The following is a 13,121-nucleotide window of genomic DNA, read 5'->3' as shown; positions in this document are numbered from 1 at the left end:
ATTTTTCTCTGAAGCCAGTAGTATATTGCATCAGGATTCACTGCAATTGCAATAAGAAAAGAAAAGACTTTAGATACCATTTTTATTAAAATATAGACATTGAAACTTTTTGGAGACTTAATAGAACACAAGTCTTTGGAAAAAAAAGACTTGTTACCAGCCCAACACCAATTTCTTCAACTCAAAATTGTTAGGTAAATCTGTATGTTCAACAACTTGAAGATTGAAACACAAATAAGATCTGTATAATTTCAATAAATGTACCAAATGAATTTTTTTGTTGACGAAGAAAACCCAAAAACATTGAATTTAACATATACAATCTACAAAGATATGCAGAATATTTAGGAAAACATTAGTTAAATAAATTTAAATTGATTACACTGCGGAACACGTTTTTGTCTCCAGCACCAAAATACCGCTATTTACTTAATTAAGGGTTGCTGAATCCATTGCCGTTTTCAGAAATATCATAGCACGACTAGTTTTTGAGATATTGACTGTTGAAAATGCAAAAAAATGACTATTTCAGCCAACTTGCATGCAAGTTTTCCAACTTGTAAGGTAATATATTAGCTTAATTTGCCACAGAATTCGAACTTTATGTGTATAACAATACTTATCATCAAAGTTTGTATAACCTTCGAAACGGAAAAGTTATTTTTTGATGGTTTAGAGAATTGTTGTATTTTGCCATATAGAAGAAACGAAGAATTTTGTATAGAGACTGCAAGCATGTTGAAAAAATCGGTTTAATCGAAATTTAATCGCGCAATTTCAATCAAATTATGTCTGAAATGAAAGTTCAAGTTCTATTTTGCATGTTTGGTGGATTAGATTACAAAAAAGTATGATGAATTGTACTTTAAATTTCATGTAAACATGGATAAAACCAGTGTTTTATACAACTTCGGCGACCTGTAGCTAAAAATTGTGACGTGCTGGAATATTTCTGAGAATGACACCAGATTCAGCAACCCCAAATCTACTAGAGACACATAATTTGATCCTTGAGACACGCAAAAATGTCATATTTGTTACGCTGTGTTAACGTTCCCAATGGAAAACAATTTTTGAACGTTATAAAATAGTTTGACGTTAAAATTTTCTAGTCTATTCTAAAGTATCAAAATGTTCTTCTGGGAAAAGGGCCCTCACCAGACAATGGCCCCCGGGCCCCCACATTTGTGAATCCGGCCCTGGGCAAAATATTCTTATATCACAAATTCCAAACATTTCCAAACGATGTGCGATAGTTTGGGTAAACGATATTGATCTAAATGATCGATTGCCGTTAGCCTCATTGATAGGAGATAGTGGGAGCATATAGTTTTTTGGCTATGTTTGCCCCAATTCTCCTAAAAACGATTTCTTTCATAATTAATTGAACAGATATCTCCGAATTAAATTTATTATGTACTAAATTGTTTATTCAGTAGTTGAAAAATTTCCTTTCGAATGAGCTATAAAACTTATTTTTTATCTTTCTATTGTGGAAGTTATCCATTTTTTCCACCTTTGGGTTCGGATTTCCCCAATGTGCATTCTCTCGTCGTGTATAGCAAGTGTCAATACAATTATGAGGAACCTATGGCGGATCTCTGTAATAATCATGAAAATGTGTGATTTTTGACGGAAATGCAAAATGGGGTGTTAAAATATTTGTGTTTCGTAAATAAAACCATATTTTGCAAATAACAAAACATAATCCTTTCAGTCAATAACTTTGATGCTTTCATTCAATTTCATAGGTTATCTTCTTCTTTCTGGCATTACATCCGCACTGGGACAGAGCCTGCTCCTCAGCTTAGTGTTCTTATGAGCACTTCCACAGTTATTGACTGAGAGCTTACTGTGCTAATGACCGTTTTTGCATGCGTATATCGTGTGGCAGGTACGAAGATACTCTATGCCCTGGGAAGTCGAGAAAATTTCCAACCCGAAAAGATCATCGACCGGTGGGATTCGAACCCACGACCCTCAGCTTGGTCTTGCTGAATAGCTGCGCATTTACCGCTACGACTATCTGGGCCCCAATTTCATAGGTTATGTTCAACCTTAATCAGATAATACATCAATGTTATTGAACTTGAAATGCCTGCTAACGCAAACCATTTAATTTTACATGCTAAATCTTTCATAGTTGTTAATCCTTTTTGGAAACTATCAATACATCGTAAAATTGGGTCCTAAAATGTTCCATGAAATCTTGTTTTTATTCAATGACACGAAAGAGCATGTTATTGCACTAATTCAGCAATTTTTCCCGCTCAAATAACGGCTACATCATATTTAAACTTTAATTTAAAAATTGGGTCCTTAAATGAACCTTGACACTTTTGATCATGTTTGACGTTCGCTTAATCATGATCAAAAACACCACAGGGCTTATAGTTTTAACACTGGGGTTGATCCTATCTGACATTTCGGAAGGGACATGGAAAGCAAAATTTGAGTTTAAGCCAAGGAGTGTGACAAAATCTAAAAAAATGATTTTTGGACTTAAACAAAAGAAAAACATTAAAAAAAATTGAGTAAACATGTGTTTGGCCTAAACTTAAGCATTTGACATTATAATTGGGACAGGCCTTTAGGACCCTATTGTCTTGAAATGATTTTTACACTTATATGCAACATGATCATAACCTACAGGGGGTTGTCAAAATAACTGGGACAGGCAAAAATTGGGCCAACTTTGGAATGCTGTAACTTTGACAAAAATTGACCGATTTCAATTCTTTAAGAAGTAATGGACGGGTCAACTAATCTAGTTTTGAGGTGCATCCATGGAGATGAACAATGACCACCGGATACCGGTGATAATCCGGATTTCCGGAAGCATGTCTTATGCAGTAAAATTATGACGTGTTTTTAGCAAAGGTCTCGGCTAAACAATCAAAATTTTACTACACATGAAGATAGAAGATCAAATTCTGAAGCGATTGGTGCGCCAAGTATTAAGATCAATCCAGAATCTACCAAGATATGGCCATTTACCCGGAATCGGTGCCGGTAGTGGATCCGAATTGGGATCAAACAATTTATGTATGTATGTATGTATGTAGGTAGCCACCAATCCTTGCTTGAGTCTTGTTCTGCATGCGGCTCCACTCAACAGTAAGGTCAAATTTTATTACCAATCTGCATTCAACATACCGCTGTATGAAGGGCCAAAAGGGGGGTGGCGGACCCGTAAGCAGAAACACTTACGCGAAACCCGCGGGAAATAGAGAATCTCCTTCCAGCCATATGATCCAACAGATTGAATATTAGAATTTGCAATACTTGTCGAGCTTTCCACGGAAAGGTTTGTTTGAAGAAGGGCGCGTCAAATCATTTACAACTGTTGGAGAGAAAAGTACTAGACGCGAACGACTAACACTTTTCCTCCTGACTCCGATTGGCACTCCACTTCATTGTCCAGTTGTAACTTCAATGATGCCCTGATGCTCCCTCCCCTCCCAAAACATGTTATATTCGGTAATAGTGAAATTTTATATAGTTGAGAAAATTATAATTTATAATAATATGGTAATAAAGTATGAAAATAAAATGGTAGTAACAATAAAATATAACGCAATGAAACAGAATTTTAATGCATGCATTATTGTATCGTCCAACACCTATTTTTCTTTTGAATATTTGTCCTACTGATGATATTGGGCTGATCGAGGAAAGACTGGTAAATGGTAATGGTATGGTATGGTAAAACAAATAATTTGAATAAAAATAAAAACTCGTCGATTTGTTAATAAAGTTTACGGATACATCAAAACAAAATTTCAGCTGACAAAGATTCAAAATTAAATTTGTATTAGCATACAAATAAAAATAAAATCACTGAGAACCTATAATATAAATCAATATAACAAAATAATATAAAGTGCAATATAATACAAAACAAATAATTTATCTGCATATAAAATGACTGGTGTTCGTGCAATCGCGCATTTTATGAGAACGAGTTGATCGATTTGAGTCGTCCCTGATGTGCTGTTCATTTTCCTGAAAGGTTTGATGATGAATTTAAAGAATTATTTGTGTTTTATTACTGTTCCATTTTCTGTACATCCCCTAGACGAAGCTTATAAAAGTAACAAAAGTCATTAGGCGTAACAAATTTTATATAATATTATGCATCCGGTAGAAATCAAGGCCAACACTTATTTCAAATTATTGTTTTCTCAGGCCCCGAGCGTCGCAGCTAATATGTGAATAGTGCACTGTGTTCACAAAAATCGTAAGAATGCAGCGCTACACTAAAACACTGATTTCAAAATGCGGCGAGTTGAAGCGCGTCGCGAGTCTCACTGGCGCGATCCGGTTTGGTGGCGGTGCGATAATATAACAAGATGGAATATAATATAATATAATATAATATAACATAATATAATATAATATAATATAATATAATATAATATAATATAATATAATATAATATAATATAATATAATATAATATAATATAATATAATATAATATAATATAATATAATATAATATAATATAATATAATATAATATAATATAATATAATATAATATAATATAATATAATATAATATAATATAATATAATATAATATAATATAATAATATAATATAATATAATATAATATAATATAATATAATATAATATAATATAATATAATATAATATAACATAATATAATATAGTATAATATAATACAATATAATATAATATAATTTAATGTAATACAATATAATACCGCAATAAAACATTATATAATCTGTAAAAGTAAAAACGTAATTTGTTTGTTTGTAAAGGATTACCAAAACAACATATTATTCTCCACTGATGCATGCCTATATGTACCTGCGAGGAAACAGTTTAGATAATTTGTGATGGGGATAAAAATGCATTTCAGTATCATTTGGAGGCAGTATATGGTCAGCTAGAACACCTAATATAATTTAAAATGATAAATCATTATAAAATATAATATGGTTTAATATAATATAAAAAAATAATACAATATAATCCCGTTGATGCGCCTATGATGAAGATTGAAGAACAACCGTGAAGTAGCTGTTGTGGTAGGAAGTTAACATTGATGAATCTCTTCAGTGGCATGTTACATAATTAAAAGTGTTGTCAAAATAGTTCATCATATATCACTTTTCAATTTGAATATGTATATAATCTACCAACTATAATTAATGCCGCACAAAATAAGCATAAGAATTACGAAACATAATAACAAAATTGAGTTTCAAAACCAGCTGTCTAGAAAACATTTACTTATAACGCAAAGAAATTACATATGAATTTTAAACTTAGAACAAAACAATATGAAAATTTACCTAACCTACTGTTGCGTGTACTGCAAGTAATGACGTTACTACAATATTACAATCGCTCACACGGAGCATGTGTCCAAGTTGCACCTATCTGCCCTACTGGGCTCTGCACAAAAATCATTCGCTCTCTTTTAATCTACCATGAAAATAGTGAACAACAAGGCCAGTAAACGTCAAATTTCTATACATGATCAAAACAGAAGAGTCCCACAGCTACACATCTACACATCCCTTCCTCACCCACAGCTCCTCCACCCCCTCCGTGTAATATTGGGCGAAGGTTTCACACATGGATGTGAGCAAACCTTGATCCACCGCGACCGGTACAAAAAAAAAGGTGAAACAACTGTACAGACGTTCGTGAGCATACAACACAAAAAAATGAATAAATAAAGGTTCACATCCACAACGTTGCGTTGACTAGATTGTGGTCGTGGTCGATATGTCGAACTGCTAAAAGAAAGAGAGATAGAGAACAGCAATCCGTATCTTACCACACTTCAGTTGTATGTATGTGTGGCTAAAAAAAAAAAACGTCAATGATGATGATGATGAGGAGGAGAAGAAGCGCTGAACAGTGCAAAACCACAATTTTCAAGGAAAAATATATGATATAGGCAAACAATGTGTAATCTGCTCCTATAAACCAGATAAAATATATATTCTTTAAATAATACTTAGCTTCATTCCCGCACTACTAATTGCCCTGTTTTAATTTTCCACCGACGCTAAAGGTGCCGGCATCAGCGACGCTGCATGGACGCACTTTCACTCACACTCTATTACACCACTGTTCCTGGCATCATATAACCCAAACGCGCATTTTCTTTATCATTTCACAAACACATGAACTGTTTTCGACAGTGCAGCAACAACGGCACCATTTTGTTTCACTCACACATTTTGCAACCATTGCTTCTTGTTTCTAACGAAATTAACGAAGTTATTTCACGTTCTACTTTCTTTCATCACACATTTCCACTTTATATTCTTCACAATCCAAATTCCATTTTCATGCTCTCACGACACTCGTTTCGCATTCGGAATAAATAACAGCAAAACTATTAAACTTGTACAGCTTGAAGAAGCAATGCGCGAACACGACTGCACTTGGTGATAGGTCGATGTGAACTGAATTGGGATCAAACAATTTATTCACTCAAAATATGTCGCGATGTATTGGAGTTCAATTTCAATTGCCTCTAATTACAGGTTCCCTCGGGGACAACCCGCGGTTCCGGAAGTAGTCACTGTAGTCAACTATCCATTTTGAGTCTACAGTTGCCCTTCTTACGACAAGATATGAAGAATGAGCCGTCGCATGATATGCTTTGGTGTCAAAATCGAAATGTCCCCTATGCAAGGTTCCCCCGGGGCACATGAGTGGCCAAATCTGTACAAGACTCATTTTCAATTTATAATAGGGTATTTTATGATAAACTAGGGAGAAAACAATATTGCGTGACATATTTTGAGTGAATAAATTGTTTGATCCCAATTCGGATCCACTACCGGCACCGATTCCGGGTAAATGGCCATATCTTGGTTGTTTCTGGACCGATCTTAATACTTGGCGCACCAGTCGCTTCAGAACTTGATCTTCTATTCTCATGTGTAGTAAAATTTTGTTTTTTTAGCCGATTCCTTTGCTAAAAACACGTCATAATTTTACTGCATAAGACATGCTTCCGGAAATCCGGATTATCACCGGTATTCAGTGGTTATAGTTCATCTCCATGGATGCACCTCAAAACTAGATTAGAAACTAGATCCCTTATCACATAATATTTTATTATTTTTTTTTGACATTTAAACATTAATACTTAAGCTTGAACTGGGTTTTCTCATTTATTGAACCTTCAACAAGGTCTTAGGAGCTTTTTTTAGAATTTGTATAAAAAATACATTTTAAATACAAAAAATATGCCTTTTTAACTTATACTTATAACAAGATGCTTCAAGTAAACAGTAAAAATGTCGAAAAGCTAAACATTACATATAATTTGCAATTGGATTAGATGGACAAATTGATGTGAAAATTTGCGAAAAAGTTACACGTCTTCTCAGTGAGAATCGAACTCCCGACTCCCCGATCTCTAGTTGGGGCGCGTTACCACTACGCCATGAGAGGATTCATGAACGCAGAAGATAACCTGAATTCGATTTCAGCTCAATAATCACGTGGTCCTTTTACGCAAAGTGCACCTCTTTCGGAAGAATTAGATGCCCATCCAAACGCAACGCTTTCTATATATATATATCCAATGCCTAGCCCGAGAGCGCATTGTTTTTTAGGTATAGGAATAGCACACTACACTAGCCAGCAACTGCGCTGCCTGAGGTTTCTATTGTGTGGGCTTCCAATGGATCAATTATATGGCAAATTATATGCTTTTCGGTAGTTGTTAAACTTCCACTCGGCTGGTTGGCCGTAAACCACGATTCATAATTAAAAACAAGTATTTATCGAGCAACGGACTCATGTTCCGTAACTGGTCGTTTGAGAACGTCGCTTTTTACATGAGATTACAACAGCTAGTCCATATTGCTACAGCATACAACATGGCCGGCTTGAAAATGTGTTTGAAGAGCAAAAGCTTGTTCTTAAGACATGGTTTAGATTTTCTGTTAACAAGTGGAAACAGACACTTTGTATATTTGATACATTTGGCTTGAATGTCCTCAATGCGATTTTTAAAGTTCTCATTTCTTATCTAACATGATTCTTAGATACTTAACTATATCTGAGCAATTTATTGGAACCCCTCTCATAGTGACAACACGACTACATGAAGGTTTCAAAAAAAAGGCTTTAGGTTTAGGAAGAAAGCGAATCAAATTTGTTATTCATGCTTACGTCAGAATACAAACCGTTAATTGACAAAAATTGAATTTCGTTGATGATTCCGTTAGAATTTTTTTTTTTTTTAAGTTGACTTATAGAAGACAGCAATTTGATTGGACGATAGCCCGAAGCTTCGGCTGGATATTGTCCGTTTTCAAAATTGGTACAACCTTGGATGTTTTTCGTTTGTTAGGGAAATATACCAACTGAAAATATTTGTTCAATTCATCAACCAAAAATAATAAACTACATTTTCGAAGGATGCAGAAAATTCTATAATCGCCATATTTTTGATTTTTTTAATAATTCTCAATTTCTTCTGAACCAGTCCCTCAAGAATTGACAAAAATATTCTCTCGATTGAGAATGCTTTCGAAACCCTGAGTAATTTGTTTTTCTCTTTCAATGCCGAATTCAGATCTTGAGGCTTTTTCAAATAATAATAAAGATAATTTCCCTAAAAGGCGTAGAAACATGTTCGTTTTTATTTTCGATTTTTTTTTTGTTTATCAATTCAAAAATTTTTAAATTTATTTTTTGCAATCTTTTTCTTCAATTTGCATAACATAATCGTAAGAATTTTGAAACTGATTTGATGTCAGTTCTGCCCAGAACCGAAACCATTGTCCCATCCAACCTGAGTCCGACCAAATTCGAAAATCTCGGACACCCACATTAATCGCAACCACCGTCACTTCTCTAAAAATACAGCTCAGATGTGATTCCTACAGTGCAGCTGTTTCTGTTTCTTTAAAATTCCACCGATCTGAAATCACCACCATCGGCCTCCTCGTCGCCATCAACGAATGCCGTTGTAACATTTCCCGTGCACACGATGTAACCACCTTCCAGCATCCATCCAGTGTGGAGAACAAAAGTTCGCACAACTTCCCTTGAGTCACCCTTCTCTCCATCGCTGCTGAACTCCAGTGATCCCATCCATTCATCCTTCCGTTCACTCTCGTTCACCAATTCTCGGTCTCGGTCTGCATCCGAGAGTGCATCCATCGGGCGGTGATTTGTTTCCATTAATATGCTAATATGCACTTGATTGAGCACACTAATCATCCAGCAGATATTTCCCCCTTGGGTCGTTCTTCTTGTCTCGATTGGCTCCCATCTGGCAACACTGCTGCGCAGCAGAAGAAACAGCGAGTGAAAGAAGCGAGCGTGAGAACCGAGAGAAGAAATCGTGATACGCTCTTTGCGAAAAGGAATCGCGAGACGATGAGTGATTCCGAGAATTTTATTCGTGAGCGAGAGAATGAGAGACCGTGTTTCTGTGATTAGGCATTCTTGGTGATCATCAATTTTATATTGCCGAATCAAGGCTTCTTTGGATATGGTGCGGGATATGGTTCTATGCGGGGGATGAAGGATGGCGTGTGAAGGAATCTCAATCTCAAAATCGAGTGCTCACTGCTGTTGACCGTGCGATGGGGTAACTTTTTGTTTTTTTCGTTCTCAGTATCATTTTAAACATTACTCAGGTACGTCTGATGTGAAAATATAGTATAACTTGGGTCGCAAAATGCTGCCTTGAGGAACACCAGCTCTTACAGGAAGTGTTTTAGATTTGAAGTTCTGATAATTCACCTGAAGTGTACGATTTGACAGGAAACTTTGAATTATTCTAACAATGTATGTTGAAAAATTAAAGTTTTTTAATTTTACAATCAAGCCTTCATGTCAAACACTGTCGAATGCCTTTTCTATGTCTAGGCGGAGCAAGATCAGTAGAATATCCTTCAGATTTATTGGAAAGAATCAAATTTGTTACACGTAAAAGTTGGTGATTGGTCGAATGTTCATGTCGGGGTCCGAACTGTGCATTGGCAAACATTGAATTTTCGTTAAAATGACCTTTTCATAAATTTTGCTGATGGATTCGAATACGAATGTGTTTTACTTCTGTGAGGCCTTAAATGTCCAAAGTATGAATGTGCTGATCAAGCTGAAAAGGATCCATAGAGTACTGATCATCGAACTACTAGTGTCATGATAGCTGTCCGAAACGCTCATTCACACCGATTCATAACAGTAGGCCTTGACATCTTGATAAAGGAAACGCACTCTCGCCGCACAGCTTGCTGTTCCCAAATCCGCGTTTTCTATTGTTTCCTTTGAGATTTACTTCACCACAAACCGTACATGGATGCTGGACTGACAGTTGTAATCCAAGTGATAGATACCTCCATTTTGGTCTCTATACAATTGCCTATTCGAAACTATCGGCTTCCAAGCACCCAAATCAAAGTAGTCATGCTTTCGAACAACTGAATTTCTCGGGCACTAACAGTCATTGAATACACCCCCGTTTTGGGTGTACACGAGGGCACATTGGAAACCACACGCAAAATTTGAATGATTAGCGAATTTCGTCCACCAAACCGAGTTCTGCGGTCTGATGCCTAATCTCTTCCTTGTATCTTGGCTTCAACATCAGCCGAGAGGCACGCCTGGAGCGCGGGCGGCGACGTGACACACAGTGGCGAAAGGTCTGACAAAATCTCGGCAAAATTTTATGCTCAAAATATTTCTCTTATGTTGCGAATACTAAACCAAAGCCAAATTTTCAACTCAATTGAACGAAAATTGAGTTATCGAGAATTTTTCAGTTAGGAGATGTAAAGTAGTTCTTTGATTTTAACCATCATTATATGGAAAGATAAATTCATTTTTTACCTGTGTTTCAGGGCAATTTTAGCAATTCGCCCAAACATAAATTCAATTGTATGTTGCAAATTTAAGTAAAACTTTTAACTCAACTTTGAAAGGACCATCCCCGATGACCCGTTAATTCCTGAGAGAGAGGAGACAGCTGGCTTAGATTGCGAGCTCCCAAAAGTCAAGGGAACCTGTCAACAACTGTCACTGGAAAACCGCACATTCGAAGGGCAGGGCGTGAAAACCCGTCAAATTTTGGCCAAACTAAAACTGGATGTGATTGAGAATGCAGGTTGCTTTCCTTTGCTCTCGCATATAAAATCGTTGATTATTTAAATATTGTCGATTGGACTCAAATTGCTATTGATTTTTTTTTAATTTTATGTTCTTTTTGATAACAAATGCGATGTGAAAATGGGTTTGACCCGGTTTGTGCTCTCCGAACCATTGTGCACAACCCAAACATGAGAAGAAGAAATCAAAGAAGCCAAGAAAACAAGCCAGTTGTCAGTGAGCTGTCTCCTCTCTCTCTCAGGTTAATTCGTGCGATCTTAAAAGCCCTGGTTCGAATCTTGAAAAGTAGCATAGGTAGGGGGAGATCCCCCAGTACCGGACACTTAAGCCACTAAATTCATAATTCGAAAAATATTGATTTAATGGGCTCGTGTTACCCATTTATGATAAATATCATCATTTTTATAGTGTACAAAAATAAATTTGAAAATATAAATATGAATTTTGACATTGCATTTTGATGATCTATTTTAGTACCAAATTGTTCTGTGGTGATAGTTTTTATTTTAGTCCATTCATTTGATTGAAAACAACGAGCTACACACTCGGTTACCAATCCAAACCGACAATTTAGCGGGAATTGTAGGCGATTGTAGGCGTTCGGTGTCTCCAGAGAAGTTATTCGTATTTGAGTTTTGCATTTTCCAAGAAATAAGTTGTAAAGGGTGGCCCTTATTTCAGTTTTTTGAGGAAATTTGTGACTGCGCTCTTTGGCAAACTTTTAGAAAATGTCACATTTCTCCATAATGTTACATATGGACATGTACTAGATCTAGTTGAAACCTACAAATTTGCTGAATGCAACATGCAGTTAACTTTAAAATCCCGTAAAGTATAGGCAAATGTTGATTTTTTTAAGAGTATTTTTGAAATAAATTGTCTTAATTTACAAAAATAACGTTCTTACAGATTTTTCAGCAAAAGTTGCCCAAGGTATGGCCCTTCAAATGCTGCTAAAAGAAAAAAATATCGAACCAGTCCCATGAGTTGGGCTTCTACAGATCTCATAAATTTTCACTTACATTTGCTTATAACTTCAAAATCACAAGAATAATAAACTTGCAATTTCCAGCAAAAATGTGTATCATTAATTCCTCTGCAACTGCAACATTTTAACATACATGACTAGTTCTTCACTCAGAAGAAGAAGATATTATAACGTAATATCCAACCAGCTCTAATATATTTTTGTAAAAATCCAAAAAGTAATTTATTTTGAAACACAAACATCAAATTTTACTTTTTTACCCTGTTTACTTAATACAATTTAATTCTCGCACAATTTACAGTTATAAATACGGCCGACAATTGATTTTGCTGATTTTCGGTGAAAATAGTGCTACCTACTGTTGAAAGTTTGAATTTCACCAAATTTTTGAAGTGATTTCACAGATGTTGTATTTATCTGTTTTAAACGAAAGTTCAGTGAATTTTTGACAGCTGCAGCTGTTAAATAAATCCATGTTTCCATGGCCATAACTGAAATTTTGATAACTTTCACATTTTAAATCTTTTTGAATGTTTTAACATCAAGATATACCTTAAATCTTACTACTACAACACACAACACATTATAAAATTTGAAGATATTCAAGGAATCACGTATGGCGAAATAGGGAACTACTATGTCCATAACTGGTACATTTATCGTAGTTTCGTATAACGTCAAGTGGTCTTCTTCGAAATTGCAAAAAATGTTGTACACAACTCGTTTCAGAACTCGATTTTTACAGCACTTGTTGTAATTATCCAACGAGGCTCGCCTTGTGCTGTAAAATCCAGTTTCCAAGATTGATATAAGTACGACATGTTACATTCATTTATGGTGGCTGTCATTTTTTTCTGATAAAAACTCCTCTGGGGTCGTTGCTATGCTAAAAGATTAGATTCACCAATCACCTTGTCAATTTAGAACTAAGAAAACTTAAAGGCAAATTTCAAAGGACAATTGCCCTAGTAAGGACTTTGGGTCTTTTTCGACCCATGAGCAATTCCACCG

General features: G+C 35.4%; 1 protein-coding gene across 4 annotated transcripts in view; it reads left to right on the top strand.

The window, feature by feature from the left end:
* LOC5578710 (calcium/calmodulin-dependent protein kinase type II alpha chain) overlaps positions 1-13,121 on the top strand; it is a 249,704-nt gene that overhangs the window by 174,481 nt on the left and 62,102 nt on the right. The gene's annotated exons all lie outside the window — the stretch shown is intronic.

The sequence above is a fragment of the Aedes aegypti genome, chromosome 1, assembly GCF_002204515.2.
Source record: "Aedes aegypti strain LVP_AGWG chromosome 1, AaegL5.0 Primary Assembly, whole genome shotgun sequence".
Lineage (NCBI taxonomy): Eukaryota > Metazoa > Arthropoda > Insecta > Diptera > Culicidae > Aedes > Aedes aegypti.
The sequence above is the reverse complement of the archived record's forward strand: the minus strand, read 5'-3'. Positions and strand labels throughout refer to the sequence as shown.